We start from the raw sequence: 21,333 nt of genomic DNA, 5'->3' as shown, positions 1-21,333 counted from the left end.
TACCTTGGGAAGTAGAACAGGGTTACCCATATTCATTACAATCTCTGAACTTCATTTATGAATGCTCTGCCTATCAACTCTGTATATGGCACAATGCTATTTCTAGGTGCAGCATCCATATGAGGCACAATACAGTTTACAGGCATAGCATTACAGATTGCATTGTGCCACATATTCAGTTTACAGGTGCAATATACACTTACTCCATTCAGTTTAACACACATGGTTTACATATGTCAGATTAACCACAGAAAGGTCACAGAGCCTCCATACCACATTAATGACATTACATTTTCAAAAACATTATATATTCCAATCCACCTCAAAAGCAGTTCATATCTCAGCCCATCCAAAAGGAAATGCAAGTCTCAGACTGGCCGGGAAGGAAGGCAAATTGCCTCCAACGTCCCTTGGGTGTTGCTTACAGGGTTGGGTTAGCCCTGCGGTAAAAACTAACAAAGCAAAGCTAACCCAACCCCGTAAGCAAGGCAAAGCTACAGCCAATTTGGTTGAGATTGATTGCACATGCTGAAATCAGCACAACTCTCATCACGGCCACAAAGGGGCGCAAGTCTCAAAGTGGCCGGGAAGGAACACAGCCTCCAGCGGCCCTTGGGCATTGGTTACGGGGTTGGGTTAGCCCTGCGGTAGAAACAAACAAAGCAAAGCTAACCCAACCCCGTAAGCAAGGCAAAGCTACAGCCAATTTGGTTGAGATTGATTGCACATGCTGAAATCAGCACAACTCTCATCACAGCCACAAAGGGGCGCAAGTCTCAAAGTGGCCGGGAAGGAACACAGCCTCCAGCGGCCCTTGGGCATTGGTTACGGGGTTGGGTTAGCCCTGCGGTAGAAACAAACAAAGCAAAGCTAACCCAACCCCGTAAGCAAGGCAAAGCTAAAGCCAATTTGGTTGAGATTGATTGCACATGCTGAAATCAGCACAACTCTCATCACGGCCACAAAGGGGCACGAGTCTCAAAGTGGCCAGGAAGGAACACAGCCTCCAGCGGCCCTTGGGCATTGGTTACGGGGTTGGGTTAGCCCTGCGGTAGAAACAAACAAAGCAAAGCTAACCCAACCCCGTAAGCAAGGCAAAGCTAAAGCCAATTTGGTTGAGATTAATCAACTGTACATGCTGAAATCAGCGCAACTCTCAAAATGGCCACAATGGGGCACGAGTCTCAGACTGGCCGGGAAGGAAGGCAAATGGCCTCCAACGGCCCTTGGGTGTTGCTTACAGGGTTGGGTTAGCCCTGCGGTAGAATCAAACAAAGCAAAGCTAACCCAACCCCGTAAGCAAGGCAAAGCTAAAGCCAATTTGGTTGATGCAAAATGACTGCAAAGCCAATTTGATTGATGCAAAAAGTCTGCAAAGCTAAAGCCAATTTGGTTGACATAAATGATGCACATACTGAAATCAGCGCAACTCTCAAAATGGCCACAAAGGGGCATGAGTCTTAAACTGGCTGGGAAGGAACACAAAATCACATGAGAAGGAAGGATTGGTTGGCATGGAAGTAGAAGGGCCCTAAGGAAGGGTGTGGGTGGGTTGGATTTGCTAGGCTGACGCCAATGGGGTGAACTATAATGAGAACAAGTACTGCATTCCACACATTGCCTGCAATGACCTTGAGCAGTGGTAGGGGCTTGTGGCAGAGTGAAAGGAAGACTATGGGAAGGGAAGAGACCAGGAGATATGAGTAACAGCTCAACTGAACTAAGCTGGTGGTGAGTGTGGGAGGCCTGGAAACAGCATGGCATCCCAGGGGGGAAGTCATCGACTGGAAGTGTCCAAGGCATCTTTGCCTGCAATACAGAGAGACACACTTTAGAAAGAGGAACGCCAAGACACAAACAGCGCTCACCATAAGACCACCCCCCACAAAATGTGCAAGCAAAAGACCACCCCAACAAATGGCTTAAGATTAAGGTTAGGAGTATTTAACAGGAAAGATGTAGGATTATTTTTAGTATTACTAAATACTAAAAGGTTACAGATAAGTTTAGTGCACCATTAGAGGGTAGGTTCAGGGTTAATTTGGACAGCTAGTATAGTTATCTATACAGTCATGCTTACAATTAGCACTACATTTGTTGTTCAGAGCTCATTAAGGTTGGGGTGAAGATATTACAGTTAGGGTTATTAGGATCATGCTCAGAGTGACTGTTAGGGAAAGCGTAGGCAAAGGCAAGAACACTGAAGCAAACACCAAAACAGAGTGCAAAGGTATAGACAGTACCCAAGAGAGGGCAACATCAAAGGCAAGGCTAAGTCATGGAAAACAACAAAGAAGGCCGCGTCAGAGGCCGGGCCCAAAGAGAAGGCCGCGTCAGAGGCCGGGCCCAAAGAGAAGGCCGCGTCAGAGGCCGGGCCCAAAGAGAAGGCCGCGTCAGAGGCCGGGCCCAAAGAGAAGGCCGCGTCAGAGGCCGGGCCCAAAGAGAAGGCCGCGTCAGAGGCCGGGCCCAAAGAGAAGGCCGCGTCAGAGGCCGGGCCCAAAGAGAAGGCCGCGTCAGAGGCCGGGCCCAAAGAGAAGGCCGCGTCAGAGGCCGGGCCCAAAGAGAAGGCCGCGTCAGAGGCCGGGCCCAAAGAGAAGGCCGCGTCAGAGGCCGGGCCCAAAGAGAAGGCCGCGTCAGAGGCCGGGCCCAAAGAGAAGGCCGCAGGGAATGCCAAACCAGCACAAGACTGAAGAGAAGGCCGCAGGGAATGCCAAACCAGCACAAGACTGAAGAGAAGGCCGCAGGGAATGCCAAACCAGCACAAGACTGAAGAGAAGGCCGCAGGGAATGCCAAACCAGCACAAGACTGAAGAGAAGGCCGCAGGGAATGCCAAACCAGCACAAGACTGAAGAGAAGGCCGCAGGGAATGCCAAACCAGCACAAGACTGAAGAGAAGGCCGCAGGGAATGCCAAACCAGCACAAGACTGAAGAGACCATTACATAGAACGCCAAAACAGAGGGCAGGGCCCAAGAAAACGCTGCCAGGAACGCCAAAACAGAGGGCAGGGCCCAAGAAAACGCTGCCAGGAACGCCAAAACAGAGGGCAGGGCCCAAGAAAACGCTGCCAGGAACGCCAAAACAGAGGGCAGGGCCCAAGAAAACACCGCCAGGAACGCCAAAACGGAGGGCAAAGCCCAAGAAAACGCTACCAGGAACACCAAAAGCGAGGGCAGGACCAAAGAAAACGCTACCAGGAACGCCAAAACAGAGGGCAGGGCCCAAGAAAACGCTACCAGGAGCACCAAAATGGAGGGCAGGGCCCAAGAAAACACCACCACAGACACCAAAACAGAGACCAAAGAGAATGCTGCAGGAGATAATCAGGCAAAGAGGAGAGGAAAGGGGAACACAGAAGGAAGAGAACGGACAGCCTGTAAGGCACGCTGAAATGCAGAAATGAACTCCGGGTACCCTACCTTGTGTCTTACTAAGTAATGGGTAAACATTGCCCTTACCTCTTGGGCAGATTATTACCGTCAGCAAAGTTGGCTTCCGGGGCATCGCAGGAAATGCAGATTTCTGTTCCTGGCTGTTCTCATGAAGAGCCACAGATTGCTCTGTGCAGTTGTTATGGCACTCAGGAGTGCCACAGCTCCCCGCTGCCACCTGTTGGACACAATACAGTAATGAAGGCACTATCCCACATATGCAAGGGCTGCACCCTGTGCACACAACTTATTAACAACAACAACTGTTAAACTAACTATGACTTCTTTTCTGCACTACGATTGGGATGAAGGTTAATTTGACAGAAAACAAGGGGTGTTATTTTTATTGCTGCATTTCGGGTTAGAGACATTTTTTTTTACATCAGGCTAAGGGTTAGGTTTACAGATGCATTGCAGGTTAATGTAATTATCATTAGAGTTCCCATTAAGCTAGGGGTTCAGGTCAAGATCAAAATTAACGCTGCCTCCCAGCCAATCCCAGAGAGCCAAAGGCAAAGGCGTGCCAAACTGCCAGGACAAGCAAAGGGAAATCTGAGGTAAAGGCAAAGCAAACAGCTAAGGCTAAGGGAAGGGCAAAAGCAAGGAGAATGCCCAATGAAAGGCTATGGTGAGGGCAAGGGCAAGGAGAGCACAGCAGGGAAGGCCAACGGCAAAGGCCAACAGAACACAGCAAGAAATGCCTAGGTGAGGGCTAAGAGAACATGGCAGGAAGTGCCAAAACAGGAAGCCAAGAGGATGTGGCAGGGAACTCCAGAACAAGTGGCCAGAGAGAACATGGCAAAGAAAGCCCATGCAGAAGGCCAAGAGAAGGTGGCTGGGTAGGCCAAAACAGGAGGCCAAGGAGAATGCCACAGGGAACGCCCAGGCAATGGCTATGAGATGGCAGGAAATGCTGAGGACAACAGCCAAGAGAACAAGGCAAGAAATGCCAAAACACGAGGCCAAGAGAACATGGCAAGAAACACCAAAACCAAATGCTGAAGAGAATGCAGCAAAGAAAGCTAAGTACAATGGCCACGACAATGGGGCACAGAACACCAAAACAGGACAGCAAGAAAATGCAGTAGAGAAGGTCTAGGGTAAAGAGAAGGAGAACACTGCAGTGAAAGGCCAGAGACAAATAGAATGTGGGAAGAAAAGGACAGGCAGCCTTTGGGGTACCCTAAAATGCAATAAAGAGCTCCGGGAGTGCTACATTGTACCACGCTACATAATGGGTAAACATTGGTGTGCGTACGCTGCCCTTACCTGCTGGGCAGACAATTACCAGTCAGCAAAGTCGGCTTCCAGGGCATCCCAGGAAAAGCGGATTTCTGTTCCAAGCTGTTCTTATGAGGAGCCACAGATCTCTCCGTGCAGTTTTTATGGTGCCCGGGAACACCGCACCTCTCCGCTGCCACCTGTTGGACACAATACAGTAATGAAGGCACTATCCCACATATGCAAGGGCTGCACCCTGTGCACACTGCTCTAATGATGTCACAAAGGAGCATTAGGGATAAAATTAATGCTATTTGTTGGTTTGAAGTCACAGTTAGTTTATTAGTTTAACAATTGCTTTCTGCACTACGATTGGGATGAAGGTTAATTTGACAGAAAACAAGGGGTGTTATTTTTATTGCTGCATTTCGGGTTAGAGACATTTTTTTTTACATCAGGCTAAGGGTTAGGTTTACAGATGCATTGCAGGTTACTGTAATTATCATTAGAGTTCCCATCAAGCTAGGGGTTCAGGTCAAGATCAAAATTAACACTGCCTCCCAGCCAATCCCAGAGAGCCAAAGGCAAAGGCGTGCCAAACTCCCAGGACAAGCAAAGGGAAATCTGAGGTAAAGGCAAAGCAAACAGCTAAGGCTAAGGGAAGGGCAAAAGCAAGGAAAATACCCAGTGATAAGCTATGGTGAGGGCAAGGAGAGCACAGCAGGGAAGGCCAACAGCAAAGGCCGAGAAAACACAGCAAGAAACACCAAAACAGAAGGCCAAGAGAACATGGCAAGAAATGCCTAGGCAAGAGCTAAGAGAACATGGCAAGAAATGCCAAAACAGGAGGCCGAGAGGACGTGGCAGGGAACACCAGGACAAGCGGCCAAAGAGAACATGGCAAAGAAAGCCGATACAGAAGGCCAAGAGAAGGTGGCTGGGTAGGCCAAAACAGGAGGCCAAGGAGAATGCCACAGGGAAGGGAACGCCAAACAGGACGCCGAGGAGGACATCACAGGGAACGCCCGGGCAAGGGCTATGAGATGGCAGGAAGTGCCGAGGACAACGGCCAAGAGAACATGGCAAGAAATACCAAAACAGAAGGCTAAGAGAACACAGCAGTAAATGCCTAGGCAAGGGCTAAGAGAACATGGCAGGAAGTGCCAAAACAGGAAGCCAAGAGGATGTGGCAGGGAACTCCAGAACAAGTGGCCAGAGAGAACATGGCAAAGAAAGCCCATGCAGAAGGCCAAGAGAAGGTGGCTGGGTAGGCCAAAACAGGAGGCCAAGGAGAATGCCACAGGGAACGCCCAGGCAATGGCTATGAGATGGCAGGAAATGCTGAGGACAACAGCCAAGAGAACAAGGCAAGAAATGCCAAAACACGAGGCCAAGAGAACATGGCAAGAAACACCAAAACCAAATGCTGAAGAGAATGCAGCAAAGAAAGCTAAGTACAATGGCCACGACAATGGGGCACAGAACACCAAAACAGGACAGCAAGAAAATGCAGTAGAGAAGGTCTAGGGTAAAGAGAAGGAGAACACTGCAGTGAAAGGCCAGAGACAAATAGAATGTGGGAAGAAAAGGACAGGCAGCCTTTGGGGTACCCTAAAATGCAATAAAGAGCTCCGGGAGTGCTACATTGTACCACGCTACATAATGGGTAAACATTGGTGTGCGTACGCTGCCCTTACCTGCTGGGCAGACAATTACCAGTCAGCAAAGTCGGCTTCCAGGGCATCCCAGGAAAAGCGGATTTCTGTTCCAAGCTGTTCTTATGAGGAGCCACAGATCTCTCCGTGCAGTTTTTACGGTGCCCGGGAACACCGCACCTCTCCGCTGCCACCTGTTGGACACAATACAGTAATGAAGGCACTATCCCACATATGCAAGGGCTGCACCCTGTGCACACTGCTCTAATGATGTCACAAAGGAGCATTAGGGATAAAATTAATGCTATTTGTTGGTTTGAAGTCACAGTTAGTTTATTAGTTTAACAATTGCTTTCTGCACTACGATTGGGATGAAGGTTAATTTGACAGAAAACAAGGGGTGTTATTTTTATTGCTGCATTTCGGGTTAGAGACATTTTTTTTTACATCAGGCTAAGGGTTAGGTTTACAGATGCATTGCAGGTTAATGTAATTATCATTAGAGTTCCCATTAAGCTAGGGGTTCAGGTCAAGATCAAAATTAACGCTGCCTCCCAGCCAATCCCAGAGAGCCAAAGGCAAAGGCGTGCCAAACTGCCAGGACAAGCAAAGGGAAATCTGAGGTAAAGGCAAAGCAAACAGCAAAGGCTAAGGGAAGGGCAAAAGCAAGGAGAATGCCCAATGAAAGGCTATGGTGAGGGCAAGGGCAAGGAGAGCACAGCAGGGAAGGCCAACGGCAAAGGCCAACAGAACACAGCAAGAAATGCCTAGGTGAGGGCTAAGAGCACACGGCAGGACGTGCCAAAACAGGAGGCCGAGAGGACGTGGCAGGGAACGCCAGAACAAGCGGCCAAAGAGAACATGGCAAAGGAAGCCAATGCATGAGGCCAAGAGAAGGTGGCTAGGTAGGCCAAAACAGGAGGCCAAGGAGAATGCCACAGGGAACGCCAAAACAGAAGGCAAAGGTATAGACAGCACCCAAGGGAAGGCAACATCAAAGACAAGGCAAAGTCATGGAGAACAACAAAGGGAAGGCCTCGCCAGAGGCCGGGCCTCAAGGGACAGCCTCGGGAATGCCAAAATGAAGGACAAGATCAAAGAGAATGCCGCAAGGAACACCAAAACAGCACAAGACTGATGAGACCATTGCACAGAACACCAAAACAGAGGGCAAAAACCAAGATAATGCCACAGGCAATGCCAAAACGGAGGGCAGGGCCCAATAGAACAATGCAGGGAACGCCAAAACGGAGGGCAAGGCTCAAGAGAACAATGCACGGAACGCCAAAACGGAGGGCAAGGCTCAAGAGAACAATGCACGGAACGCCAAAACGGAGGGCAAGGCCCAAGAAAACACCGCGAGAAACGCCAAAACGGAGGGCAGGGCCGAAGAAAACAATGGAGGAAATGCCAAAAACGGAGGGCAAGGCCCAAGAAAACACCGCCAGGAACGCCAAAATGGAGGGCAGGGCCCAAGAAAACACCGCCAGGAACGCCAAAATGGAGGGCAGGGCCCAAGAAAACACCGCCAGGAACGCCAAAACAGAGGGCAGGGCCCAAGAAAACAATGGAGGAAATGCCAAAACGGAGGGCAAGGCCCAAGAAAACACCGCCAGGAACGCCAAAATGGAGGGCAGGGCCCAAGAAAACACCGCCAGGAACGCCAAAATGGAGGGCAGGGCCCAAGAAAACACCGCCAGGAACGCCAAAACAGAGGGCAGGGCCCAAGAAAACACCGCCAGGAATGCCAAAACACTGGGCAAGGCACAAGAGAATGCCACCACAGACATCAGAACAGAGACCAAAGAGAATGCTGCAGGAAATAACTAGGCACAGAGGAGAGGCAAGGGGAACGCACAAGGAAGAGAACGGACAGCCTGTAAGGCACGCTGAAATGCAGAAATGAACTCCGGGTACCCTACCTTGTGTCTTACTAAGTAATGGGTAAACATTGCCCTTACCTCTTGGGCAGATTATTACCGTCAGCAAAGTTGGCTTCCGGGGCATCGCAGGAAATGCAGATTTCTGTTCCTGGCTGTTCTCATGAAGAGCCACAGATTGCTCTGTGCAGTTGTTATGGCACTCAGGAGTGCCACAGCTCCCCGCTGCCACCTGTTGGACACAATACAGTAATGAAGGCACTATCCCACATATGCAAGGGCTGCACCCTGTGCACACTGCTCTAATGATGTCACAAAGGAGCATTAGGGATAAAATTAATGCTATTTGTTGGCTTCAATTGTTAAACTAACTACAACTTCTTTTCTGCACTACGATTGGGATGAAGGTTAATTTGACAGAAAACAAGGGGTGTTATTTTTATTGCTGCATTTCGGATTAGAGACATTTTTTTTTTACATCAGGCTAAGGGTTAGGTTTACAGATGCATTGCAGGTTAATGTAATTATCATTAGAGTTCCCATTAAGCTAGGGGTTCAGGTCAAGATCAAAATTAACGCTGCCTCCCAGCCAATCCCAGAGAGCCAAAGGCAAAGGCGTGCCAAACTGCCAGGACAAGCAAAGGGAAATCTGAGGTAAAGGCAAAGCAAACAGCTAAGGCTAAGGGAAGGGCAAAAGCAAGGAAAATACCCAGTGATAAGCTATGGTGAGGGCAAGGAGAGCACAGCAGGGAAGGCCAACAGCAAAGGCCGAGAAAACACAGCAAGAAACACCAAAACAGAAGGCCAAGAGAACATGGCAAGAAATGCCTAGGCAAGAGCTAAGAGAACATGGCAAGAAATGCCAAAACAGGAGGCCGAGAGGACGTGGCAGGGAACACCAGGACAAGCGGCCAAAGAGAACATGGCAAAGAAAGCCGATACAGAAGGCCAAGAGAAGGTGGCTGGGTAGGCCAAAACAGGAGGCCAAGGAGAATGCCACAGGGAAGGGAACGCCAAACAGGACGCCGAGGAGGACATCACAGGGAACGCCCGGGCAAGGGCTATGAGATGGCAGGAAGTGCCGAGGACAACGGCCAAGAGAACATGGCAAGAAATACCAAAACAGAAGGCTAAGAGAACACAGCAGTAAATGCCTAGGCAAGGGCTAAGAGAACATGGCAGGAAGTGCCAAAACAGGAAGCCAAGAGGATGTGGCAGGGAACTCCAGAACAAGTGGCCAGAGAGAACATGGCAAAGAAAGCCCATGCAGAAGGCCAAGAGAAGGTGGCTGGGTAGGCCAAAACAGGAGGCCAAGGAGAATGCCACAGGGAACGCCCAGGCAATGGCTATGAGATGGCAGGAAATGCTGAGGACAACAGCCAAGAGAACAAGGCAAGAAATGCCAAAACACGAGGCCAAGAGAACATGGCAAGAAACACCAAAACCAAATGCTGAAGAGAATGCAGCAAAGAAAGCTAAGTACAATGGCCACGACAATGGGGCACAGAACACCAAAACAGGACAGCAAGAAAATGCAGTAGAGAAGGTCTAGGGTAAAGAGAAGGAGAACACTGCAGTGAAAGGCCAGAGACAAATAGAATGTGGGAAGAAAAGGACAGGCAGCCTTTGGGGTACCCTAAAATGCAATAAAGAGCTCCGGGAGTGCTACATTGTACCACGCTACATAATGGGTAAACATTGGTGTGCGTACGCTGCCCTTACCTGCTGGGCAGACAATTACCAGTCAGCAAAGTCGGCTTCCAGGGCATCCCAGGAAAAGCGGATTTCTGTTCCAAGCTGTTCTTATGAGGAGCCACAGATCTCTCCGTGCAGTTTTTATGGTGCCCGGGAACACCGCACCTCTCCGCTGCCACCTGTTGGACACAATACAGTAATGAAGGCACTATCCCACATATGCAAGGGCTGCACCCTGTGCACACTGCTCTAATGATGTCACAAAGGAGCATTAGGGATAAAATTAATGCTATTTGTTGGCTTGAATTGTTAAACTAACTACAACTTCTTTTCTGCACTACGATTGGGACGAAGGTTAATTTGACAGAAAACAAGGGGTGTTATTTTTATTGCTGCATTTCGGGTTAGAGACATTTTTTTTTTTTACATCAGGCTAAGGGTTAGGTTTACAGATGCATTGCAGGTTACTGTAATTATCATTAGAGTTCCCATCAAGCTAGGGGTTCAGGTCAAGATCAAAATTAACGCTGCCTCCCAGCCAATCCCAGAGAGCCAAAGGCAAAGGCGTGCCAAACTGCCAGGACAAGCAAAGGGAAATCTGAGGTAAAGGCAAAGCAAACAGCTAAGGCTAAGGGAAGGGCAAAAGCAAGGAAAATACCCAGTGAAAAGCTATGGTGAGGGCAAGGAGAGCACAGCAGGGAAGGCCAACAGCAAAGGCCGAGAAAACACAGCAAGAAACACCAAAACAGAAGGCCAAGAGAACATGGCAAGAAATGCCTAGTCAAGAGCTAAGAGAACATGGCAAGAAATGCCAAAACAGGAGGCCGAGAGGACGTGGCAGGGAACGCCAGGACAAGCGGCCAAAGAGAACATGGCAAAGAAAGCCGATACAGAAGGCCAAGAGAAGGTGGCTGGGTAGGCCAAAACAGGAGGCCAAGGAGAATGCCACAGGGAAGGGAACGCCAAACAGGACGCCGAGGAGGACATCACAGGGAACGCCCGGGCAAGGGCTACGAGATGGCAGGAAGTGCCAAGGACAACGGCCAAGAGAACATGGCAAGAAATACCAAAACAGAAGGCTAAGAGAACACAGCAGTAAATGCCTAGGCAAGGGCTAAGAGAACATGGCAGGAAGTGCCAAAACAGGAAGCCAAGAGGATGTGGCAGGGAACTCCAGAACAAGTGGCCAGAGAGAACATGGCAAAGAAAGCCCATGCAGAAGGCCAAGAGAAGGTGGCTGGGTAGGCCAAAACAGGAGGCCAAGGAGAATGCCACAGGGAACGCCAAAACAGGACACCGAGGAGGATGCCACAGGGAACGCCCAGGCAATGGCTATGAGATGGCAGGAAATGCTGAGGACAATGGCTAAGAGAACATGGCAAGAAACGCCAAAATTAAATGCTGAAGAGAATGCAGCAAAGAAAGCTAAGTACAATGGCCACGACAATGGGGCACAGAACACCAAAACAGGACAGCAAGAAAATGCAGTAGAGAAGGTCTAGGGTAAAGAGAAGGAGAACACTGCAGTGAAAGGCCAGAGACAAATAGAATGTGGGAAGAAAAGGACAGGCAGCCTTTGGGGTACCCTAAAATGCAATAAAGAGCTCCGGGAGTGCTACGTTGTACCATGCTACATAATGGGTAAACATTGTTGTGCATACGCTGCCCTTACCTGCTGGGCAGACAATTACCAGTCAGCAAAGTGGGATTCTGGGGCATTCCAGGAAATCCAGCTTTCCGTTTCTAGCTGTTCTCATGAAGATTCACACATCTCTCCATGCAGACGTTACAGCACCTGGGAGAACCACAGCTCCCAGTAATGCTGCACAGTAACGAAAGCACTACCCTGCATACATTGGGGGGCTGCACTCTGTGCATGATGCTGCTCACCAGCAGCACAGTAGCTGAGAACAACACACAAGAAAAGGCTCAAATACCCAATAACACTTTTGCTTCCATCTCCTCTGATACCTGCTCATTATATACAGCCCTCATCTTTGGCTGTGCAGGTGGGGATTGAGAAAGCAATGCCACCCCCACCAACAACCTCCCTGCCCCACACTGAGAGTCAAGATAGGGTTTGGGATCACCTGAGGAACCTGAACATCCAGGAGTCTATGGGTCCCAATGAAATGCATCCCAGAGTCACGACGGTATTCGCTGATGCAGTCAACAAGCCATTCTCAACGGTATTTGAGAAGTTGTGGCAGTCAGGTGAAATCCCTGGTGAGTAGAAAAAAGGCAACAGCACATCTGTTATTATGGATAAAAAGGATGACCCTGGGAACTATCAACATGTCAGTCTCACCTCTGTGCTGTGAATGATCGCAGAGCAGATCCTCCTGGAAGTGACTCCAAGGCACATGTTCCAGTGCATCACCACCCTGAGTGAAAAACTTCCTCCTAATATCCAACCTAAACCTCTCCTGTCTTAGTTTAAAACTACTCCCACTTGTCCTATCCTGATCCACCCTCATAAACAGCTGTTTCCCCTCCTGTTTATCCACTCCCTCAAGTACTGGAAGGCCACAATGAGGTCTCTCCAGAGCCTTCTCTTCTCCAGTCTAAACAAGCCCAGTTCCCTCAACCTTTCCTCATAGGAGAGGTGCTCCAGGCCTCTGATCATCTTAGTGCCCTCCTCTGGACCCACTCTGAGAGTTCCAAGTCCTTCCTGTGCTGGGGGCTCCAGGCCTGGACGCAGTTAAGCAGATGGTGCCTCATGAGAGCCGAGTAGAGGGGGAAAAGAAAAAAAGAAAAAAAAAAAATCACCTCCCTCTCTCTGCTGGCTGTTCTTCTTTTAATGCAGCCCAGGATATAGTTGTCTTTCCAGGATGCAAGTGCACACTGCTAGCTCATGTCCAGCTTCTTATCCACTGGGATCCACACGTCCTTCTCTTCAGGGCTGCTCTCAAGCGGTTCTTTGCCGAGTTTGTATAAACATCTGGGATTGCCTCTTCATCAGTGACATTGACAGTGGGGGTCAAGTGCACCCTAATGACACTGAGCTGTGGGGTGCAGTGACACACCAGAGGGATGGGACACCATCCAGAGAGACCTCAATAGGCTGAGTAGTGGGCACTCAGCAATGTACCTTCCCAGCCCAGAAAGCTAACTGGCTGCTGGGTTCCACCCAAAGATGCGTGGTCAGTAGGCAAAGGGAGATGATCCTGCCCCTCTGCCCTATGCTGGTGAGGCCTCACCTGGAGTGCTGTGTCTGGATTTGGATGGCTGCAGTGTAGGACACAGACATAGAGCTGTTGGAGTACATCCAGAGAATAGCCACAAATATGAACCGAGGGATGGAATGCCTTTCCTATGAAGAGAGAAAATTGGGGCTGTTCAGCCTGGAGAAGTGAAGGCTCTGAGGTGACCTGGTAACAGCCTTTCAATACCTAAAGGGAAAAATGAGAAAAAATTTAGGTTAGATATAAAGAAAATCTTGTGAGGGTGGTGACACAGTGTAACAGGTTACTCAGACACATGATGGATGCCTTGTCCCTTCCAAGGTGAGGCTGGGCCAGGTTCTGGGCAACCTGATCTAGCTGTATCACAGAGCCTCTCTGGACCAGTCCCAGTATTCAGCAGACCAGGGACCTCACTTCATCACACTGTTGGGAACCAGAGCTGTAGAGCTATTGAATGGGGGACAGGGGATGGAAGGAAGAGGGATGGGGGTTTGGGTGTCATAGAGATTAGGAAACTAATAGGATCTCCAGACAATTAGGATGGAGATATCTGGGGTGATGCTGAGTACAGTGGTCCAAAAGAGGACAATCCTTGGCCTTCTATAAAGATGAAGTCAGATCTGCTGTTCAAACAGAAAGGACTGTAGGATCCCAAGGTGGTCAGTCACAATGTGCTCTGAGAACAATGCCTGGGGATCCATTACCATTGACAAATTTGTAAGGGAGATATGGGAGAGAACCAGACAAAATAGGAACAGAATACCTGTTATCACTATGCTTGAGTGGTGCAGACCATATTAAGCACAGTGAGGATGAAGCAGATGGCCACTACGTTCTGGGAGTGTTCTTCAGGTCCTGGCCGAAGCACCTCACTCTATCATCAGCCGTGTAGTGCAGCAGGCTGGGAAAATAGACCCCATAGAGAAAGGTGAGCCGCCTGCAACCCATTTGATCCCTAAGTGAGCTTCCCACAGCCATTAGAAACCTGCCTGCATACAAGCTAGTGCACAAACACGGGGCTTGGAATGCTCTGTTACCTGCTCAGTAGATCTCAGAGTGCTTACACCCCTGATGAGACAAACTCCAGCAATCCCTAAACCCCATCAAGCTAAAAAAAAAAAAAAAAAAAAAAAGATCAGCTGATTTATTACATGTAAGGGTGCACAGAATGCCTTTAAACAACTTTGTATGCTTGGAAGCAGTGGATAACACTCTTAACTACAGTCGTGAAATAGGATGATAGAGGTGCACACAAACCATGTTTGGAGCCCCAGGTTGGAGATCATGCTATAAGAACCATGAAATGGTGAACAGAGATGGAACCAGAAGATAACAAGCTCAGAAAGATTTGCTTAAAAGACCTGGAGAATGAAGAACCTCTTTATGGAAAAGGATGTTAGCTCTGGGCATTCCCACAACAGCAATGCTCAGTCAGCTAACCAGCATTATCCTGAGGCTGATTGAAGCATTCCAGAAATGAGGGAGCAATGAAAGAAAGAAACACGTGTCAGTCCTTCAATCACCATATCAGAGAAAGGAAGATAACACCTTCATCTCCCTTAGAGAAGAAAAAAGGGCATTGTGATGACAAACATGCAAATACAGCTGCTCTAATCCAGTTTGGGGTCCCCCCAAAAAGGTGGAGCTCACAGCCCTGAAATAAAGAAGGAATTACATGCCCCGTTCCAAATACTCACCCCACTCTCCCAGGGAAGCTGCCGCCAGGATGCTGCACCTATGGCTGCCAGGCCTTAAATGTAGTCAGGATACCCCCAGAAGGGGATATCACAGCCCTGAAATAAAAAAAAAGAATAAGTTACCTCATTCCAAGGATGAACACTCAGCCCACACTGCCAAGGAAGCAGTCTCCAGGTAGAGATGCTGCCCTTGTGGCTTCCACCCCTTAAAATGTGGTCAGGATACTAGAGGAAAAAAAAAAAAAAAAAAGAGAGAAAGAGATTACAGCCCTGAAATAAAGAAACCACTTACCCCCTTCTCAAGAACCAACACTTGCCCATGCTCCACAGGAGACAGTCTACAGAGATAAACGCTGTCCTTACAGGTGCCAGCACTTAAATGTGGTCAGGATGCCCCCAAAATGGGGCTGAAATAAGAAGGAATCACTCGCCCTTTCTCAAGGACCAGACCTCCCCCCACACTCCCAAGGAGACAGTCGCCTAAGATAGATACCACGTTTAAGGCTGTCAGCCCTTAAGTCGGGGCGAGATCTACCAAAAAAAGGAGAGATGCAACCCTGAAATAAAGAAACACTCACTCTGTTCTAAGGGTTCACTCCATGCTCTAAAGGAAACATTCACCAGGTACAATAGCTGCTCATCCTGCTGTCAGACCTTAAGTACGGTCAGGAACCCCCCAGAAGGGGAGATTACAATCCAACAATGAAGAAAGAATCAGTTACCCTATTCCAACAACAATCACCCCACACCATAGAGAAAGCAGTCTCCATGGAAAGATGCTGCCCTTATGGTTTCCACCCCTTGAAAGTGGTCAAGATGCCAAAAAAAGGGAAAGATGGCAGCAACTTCAGTAAAGACAAGGCATGGCAGCAACTTCAGTAAAGACAAGGCATGGCAGCAACTTCAGTAAAGACAAGGCATGGCAGCAACTTCAGTAAAGACAAGGCATGGCAGCAACTTCAGTAAAGACAAGGCATGGCAGCAACTTCAGTAAAGACAAGGCATGGCAGCAACTTCAGTAAAGACAAGGCATGGCAGCAACTTCAGTAAAGACAAGGCATGGCAGCAACTTCAGTAAAGACAAGGCATGGCAGCAACTTCAGTAAAGACAAGGCATGGCAGCAACTTCAGTAAAGACAAGGCATGGCAGCAACTTCAGTAAAGACAAGGCATGGCAGCAACTTCAGTAAAGACAAGGCATGGCAGCAACTTCAGTAAAGACAAGGCATGGCAGCAACTTCAGTAAAGACAAGGCATGGCAGCAACTTCAGTAAAGACAAGGCATGGCAGCAACTTCAGTAAAGACAAGGCATGGCAGCAACTTCAGTAAAGACAAGGCATGGCAGCAACTTCAGTAAAGACAAGGCATGGCAGCAACTTCAGTAAAGACAAGGCATGGCAGCAACTTCAGTAAAGACAAGGCATGGCAGCAACTTCAGTAAAGACAAGGCATGGCAGCAACTTCAGTAAAGACAAGGCATGGCAGCAACTTCAGTAAAGACAAGGCATGGCAGCAACTTCAGTAAAGACAAGGCATGGCAGCAACTTCAGTAAAGACAAGGCATGGCAGCAACTTCAGTAAAGACAAGGCATGGCAGCAACTTCAGTAAAGACAAGGCATGGCAGCAACTTCAGTAAAGACAAGGCATGGCAGCAACTTCAGTAAAGACAAGGCATGGCAGCAACTTCAGTAAAGACAAGGCATGGCAGCAACTTCAGTAAAGACAAGGCATGGCAGCAACTTCAGTAAAGACAAGGCATGGCAGCAACTTCAGTAAAGACAAGGCATGGCAGCAACTTCAGTAAAGACAAGGCATGGCAGCAACTTCAGTAAAGACAAGGCATGGCAGCAACTTCAGTAAAGACAAGGCATGGCAGCAACTTCAGTAAAGACAAGGCATGGCAGCAACTTCAGTAAAGACAAGGCATGGCAGCAACTTCAGTAAAGACAAGGCATGGCAGCAACTTCAGTAAAGACAAGGCATGGCAGCAACTTCAGTAAAGACAAGGCATGGCAGCAACTTCAGTAAAGACAAGGCATGGCAGCAACTTCAGTAAAGACAAGGCATGGCAGCAACTTCAGTAAAGACAAGGCATGGCAGCAACTTCAGTAAAGACAAGGCATGGCAGCAACTTCAGTAAAGACAAGGCATGGCAGCAACTTCAGTAAAGACAAGGCATGGCAGCAACTTCAGTAAAGACAAGGCATGGCAGCAACTTCAGTAAAGACAAGGCATGGCAGCAACTTCAGTAAAGACAAGGCATGGCAGCAACTTCAGTAAAGACAAGGCATGGCAGCAACTTCAGTAAAGACAAGGCATGGCAGCAACTTCAGTAAAGACAAGGCATGGCAGCAACTTCAGTAAAGACAAGGCATGGCAGCAACTTCAGTAAAGACAAGGCATGGCAGCAACTTCAGTAAAGACAAGGCATGGCAGCAACTTCAGTAAAGACAAGGCATGGCAGCAACTTCAGTAAAGACAAGGCATGGCAGCAACTTCAGTAAAGACAAGGCATGGCAGCAACTTCAGTAAAGACAAGGCATGGCAGCAACTTCAGTAAAGACAAGGCATGGCAGCAACTTCAGTAAAGACAAGGCATGGCAGCAACTTCAGTAAAGACAAGGCATGGCAGCAACTTCAGTAAAGACAAGGCATGGCAGCAACTTCAGTAAAGACAAGGCATGGCAGCAACTTCAGTAAAGACAAGGCATGGCAGCAACTTCAGTAAAGACAAGGCATGGCAGCAACTTCAGTAAAGACAAGGCATGGCAGCAACTTCAGTAAAGACAAGGCATGGCAGCAACTTCAGTAAAGACAAGGCATGGCAGCAACTTCAGTAAAGACAAGGCATGGCAGCAACTTCAGTAAAGACAAGGCATGGCAGCAACTTCAGTAAAGACAAGGCATGGCAGCAACTTCAGTAAAGACAAGGCATGGCAGCAACTTCAGTAAAGACAAGGCATGGCAGCAACTTCAGTAAAGACAAGGCATGGCAGCAACTTCAGTAAAGACAAGGCATGGCAGCAACTTCAGTAAAGACAAGGCATGGCAGCAACTTCAGTAAAGACAAGGCATGGCAGCAACTTCAGTAAAGACAAGGCATGGCAGCAACTTCAGTAAAGACAAGGCATGGCAGCAACTTCAGTAAAGACAAGGCATGGCAGCAACTTCAGTAAAGACAAGGCATGGCAGCAACTTCAGTAAAGACAAGGCATGGCAGCAACTTCAGTAAAGACAAGGCATGGCAGCAACTTCAGTAAAGACAAGGCATGGCAGCAACTTCAGTAAAGACAAGGCATGGCAGCAACTTCAGTAAAGACAAGGCATGGCAGCAACTTCAGTAAAGACAAGGCATGGCAGCAACTTCAGTAAAGACAAGGCATGGCAGCAACTTCAGTAAAGACAAGGCATGGCAGCAACTTCAGTAAAGACAAGGCATGGCAGCAACTTCAGTAAAGACAAGGCATGGCAGCAACTTCAGTAAAGACAAGGCATGGCAGCAACTTCAGTAAAGACAAGGCATGGCAGCAACTTCAGTAAAGACAAGGCATGGCAGCAACTTCAGTAAAGACAAGGCATGGCAGCAACTTCAGTAAAGACAAGGCATGGCAGCAACTTCAGTAAAGACAAGGCATGGCAGCAACTTCAGTAAAGACAAGGCATGGCAGCAACTTCAGTAAAGACAAGGCATGGCAGCAACTTCAGTAAAGACAAGGCATGGCAGCAACTTCAGTAAAGACAAGGCATGGCAGCAACTTCAGTAAAGACAAGGCATGGCAGCAACTTCAGTAAAGACAAGGCATGGCAGCAACTTCAGTAAAGACAAGGCATGGCAGCAACTTCAGTAAAGACAAGGCATGGCAGCAACTTCAGTAAAGACAAGGCATGGCAGCAACTTCAGTAAAGACAAGGCATGGCAGCAACTTCAGTAAAGACAAGGCATGGCAGCAACTTCAGTAAAGACAAGGCATGGCAGCAACTTCAGTAAAGACAAGGCATGGCAGCAACTTCAGTAAAGACAAGGCATGGCAGCAACTTCAGTAAAGACAAGGCATGGCAGCAACTTCAGTAAAGACAAGGCATGGCAGCAACTTCAGTAAAGACAAGGCATGGCAGCAACTTCAGTAAAGACAAGGCATGGCAGCAACTTCAGTAAAGACAAGGCATGGCAGCAACTTCAGTAAAGACAAGGCATGGCAGCAACTTCAGTAAAGACAAGGCATGGCAGCAACTTCAGTAAAGACAAGGCATGGCAGCAACTTCAGTAAAGACAAGGCATGGCAGCAACTTCAGTAAAGACAAGGCATGGCAGCAACTTCAGTAAAGACAAGGCATGGCAGCAACTTCAGTAAAGACAAGGCATGGCAGCAACTTCAGTAAAGACAAGGCATGGCAGCAACTTCAGTAAAGACAAGGCATGGCAGCAACTTCAGTAAAGACAAGGCATGGCAGCAACTTCAGTAAAGACAAGGCATGGCAGCAACTTCAGTAAAGACAAGGCATGGCAGCAACTTCAGTAAAGACAAGGCATGGCAGCAACTTCAGTAAAGACAAGGCATGGCAGCAACTTCAGTAAAGACAAGGCATGGCAGCAACTTCAGTAAAGACAAGGCATGGCAGCAACTTCAGTAAAGACAAGGCATGGCAGCAACTTCAGTAAAGACAAGGCATGGCAGCAACTTCAGTAAAGACAAGGCATGGCAGCAACTTCAGTAAAGACAAGGCATGGCAGCAACTTCAGTAAAGACAAGGCATGGCAGCAACTTCAGTAAAGACAAGGCATGGCAGCAACTTCAGTAAAGACAAGGCATGGCAGCAACTTCAGTAAAGACAAGGCATGGCAGCAACTTCAGTAAAGACAAGGCATGGCAGCAACTTCAGTAAAAACAAGGCATGGCAGCAACTTCAGTAACACATGAATCACTCACCACTTTCCAAAGGTCTGCATTCACTCCCAAGGAGACAACCCCCAGGTAGAGATGCTGCCCTTACTGTTCCCAGCCCTTAAATGTGGTCAGGGAGGGGGTGGAGCCAAGGTCAGCCCTATCTGGTCCCATAGGTGAATTGCTTCCACCTGTGCTCACAGGGCTGGCTACACCCTTCACCAGGTGCTCAATCACTGCTTCTGGCTGTGAACTAACTGTTCCCATAAGGCCTGAAGCAAAAAAAAAAAAAAAAGACTAGTAACAAGCTGGTGATTGGATCTGCCTGTCTGGCAAGGGGAGTTTTATCAGTGGATGAGCAACAATGGCACGCATATTTTGATTCAACTCTGTCCTCAAAGGCAATTGGTAAAATTGCCTGACTTTCTAAAATTGGTGACTCTGCTGGTGACACTGGGGTGACACTGGGGTGACATTGGGCTAGGATGATGTGGGGGGGTGATGCTGAGGGGTGATGTTGGAATATCATGGGGGGACATCAGGGAGTGATGTTGGAGTGATATTGTTGGGGGGAATGTAGTGGAAACCCTAAGGTGTGGCTTGAAACAATAATTGAGAAGGGACAAACCAGAGGAGCTCAGGTGCACGAAACGCACCTGAGTGATGAAAGGGGTGGATCCTGGCTCCACCCCCTCCCAGGCCTCATTTAAGTGTTGTCAGCAGGAATGAGCAGCTTTTGCTGGAGGTCCCTGCTTGCTTGAGATCTTCTAAAGTTAAGCAGATTTTGTTCCTTGTTTTTGTGTTTATAGCTGCCGTGTTTAAGCAAGTCCTCACTCATTGCAACCTAGGACTTACTTTTTTGCTATTGTTGTTGCATTTTCCATCATGTTGTAGCATTACAGGAGATAATTATTGGTGGGGGTGATGTTGGGGTTTTTTTGAGTAGTATTGTTGGAGTGAAGCTGGGAGGTTACATTCCGATAAGACTAGGATGGTGTTGGAGTTTCACTGGGGGGTGACATAAGGGAGTGATATTGGGGTGACACTGTTGGGGTGACACTGGTGGGGGCACACTGGTGTGACACTGGGGTGAAACTGGGTTGAGGTTGTGCAGTGATGTTGTAGGGTGATGTTAGAGTATCTCTGGGGGATGAGATGAAGGAGTGACGTTGTTGGGGGGGTGACATTATTGAGGTGATGCTGGGAGGGAAGTGAGGGAGGAATCAGGAAATGACGTTGGGGTGATGTTGTTGGGGTGACAAGGGAGAGACGTTGGGTGGTGATGTTGGGGTATCACTTGGGGTAACATCAAGGAGTGACATCGTTGGGGTAACATTACTAGGAAGGATATTGGGCTATCCCTACCCTAAGAGGGGTTTCAACAGGGAGTGACGCTGCGGTGATGTTTGGAAGTGATAATGGGGAGTGCTGGTGGGGTGTGGCTGGGATTGACATCAGGAAGTGAAGCTGGGGGGGTGACACTGGAGTGAAATTGGGATGATACAGGGATGATATTAAGGGGTGACACTGGGGGTGATGTTGGGGTATCACTGGAGGAAGTGATGTTGGGTTGATGTCGGGGAATGAAGTTGTGGGTTGATGTTGGGATATTACTAGGGTTTAACATCAAGGAGTGATGTTTTGGGGGGATGTGGGGGTGACGCTGGGGTGATGTTAAGAGTGA

General features: G+C 48.6%; 2 long non-coding RNA genes across 5 annotated transcripts; both read right to left on the bottom strand.

Moving 5' to 3' along the window:
• Positions 1-3,326: 3,326 nt before the first annotated feature.
• LOC149915800 (uncharacterized) lies at positions 3,327-7,580 on the bottom strand. Its single transcript, XR_016471591.1, has 3 exons — positions 6,350-7,580; positions 4,701-4,852; positions 3,327-3,609 (listed from the first exon to the last, which is right to left on the bottom strand). It is a non-coding gene; the product is annotated as an uncharacterized LOC149915800 (long non-coding RNA).
• Positions 7,581-13,007: 5,427 nt separating this feature from the next.
• LOC149915799 (uncharacterized) lies at positions 13,008-20,682 on the bottom strand. 4 transcript variants are annotated; one of them, XR_016471592.1, is made up of 5 exons: positions 19,695-20,682; positions 14,765-14,860; positions 14,105-14,175; positions 13,831-13,968; positions 13,008-13,274 (listed from the first exon to the last, which is right to left on the bottom strand). It is a non-coding gene; the product is annotated as an uncharacterized LOC149915799 (long non-coding RNA). The 4 variants fall into 4 exon arrangements; XR_016471595.1 differs by having other exon boundaries at positions 13,008-13,195; XR_016471594.1 differs by lacking the exon at positions 19,695-20,682 and adding an exon at positions 15,343-15,410.
• Positions 20,683-21,333: the final 651 nt, after the last annotated feature.

The sequence above is a fragment of the Phasianus colchicus genome, chromosome 16 (genome assembly GCF_987193195.1).
Source record: "Phasianus colchicus chromosome 16, bPhaCol1.hap1.1, whole genome shotgun sequence".
Lineage (NCBI taxonomy): Eukaryota > Metazoa > Chordata > Aves > Galliformes > Phasianidae > Phasianus > Phasianus colchicus.
This window is presented reverse-complemented; position numbering and strand designations above follow the sequence as displayed.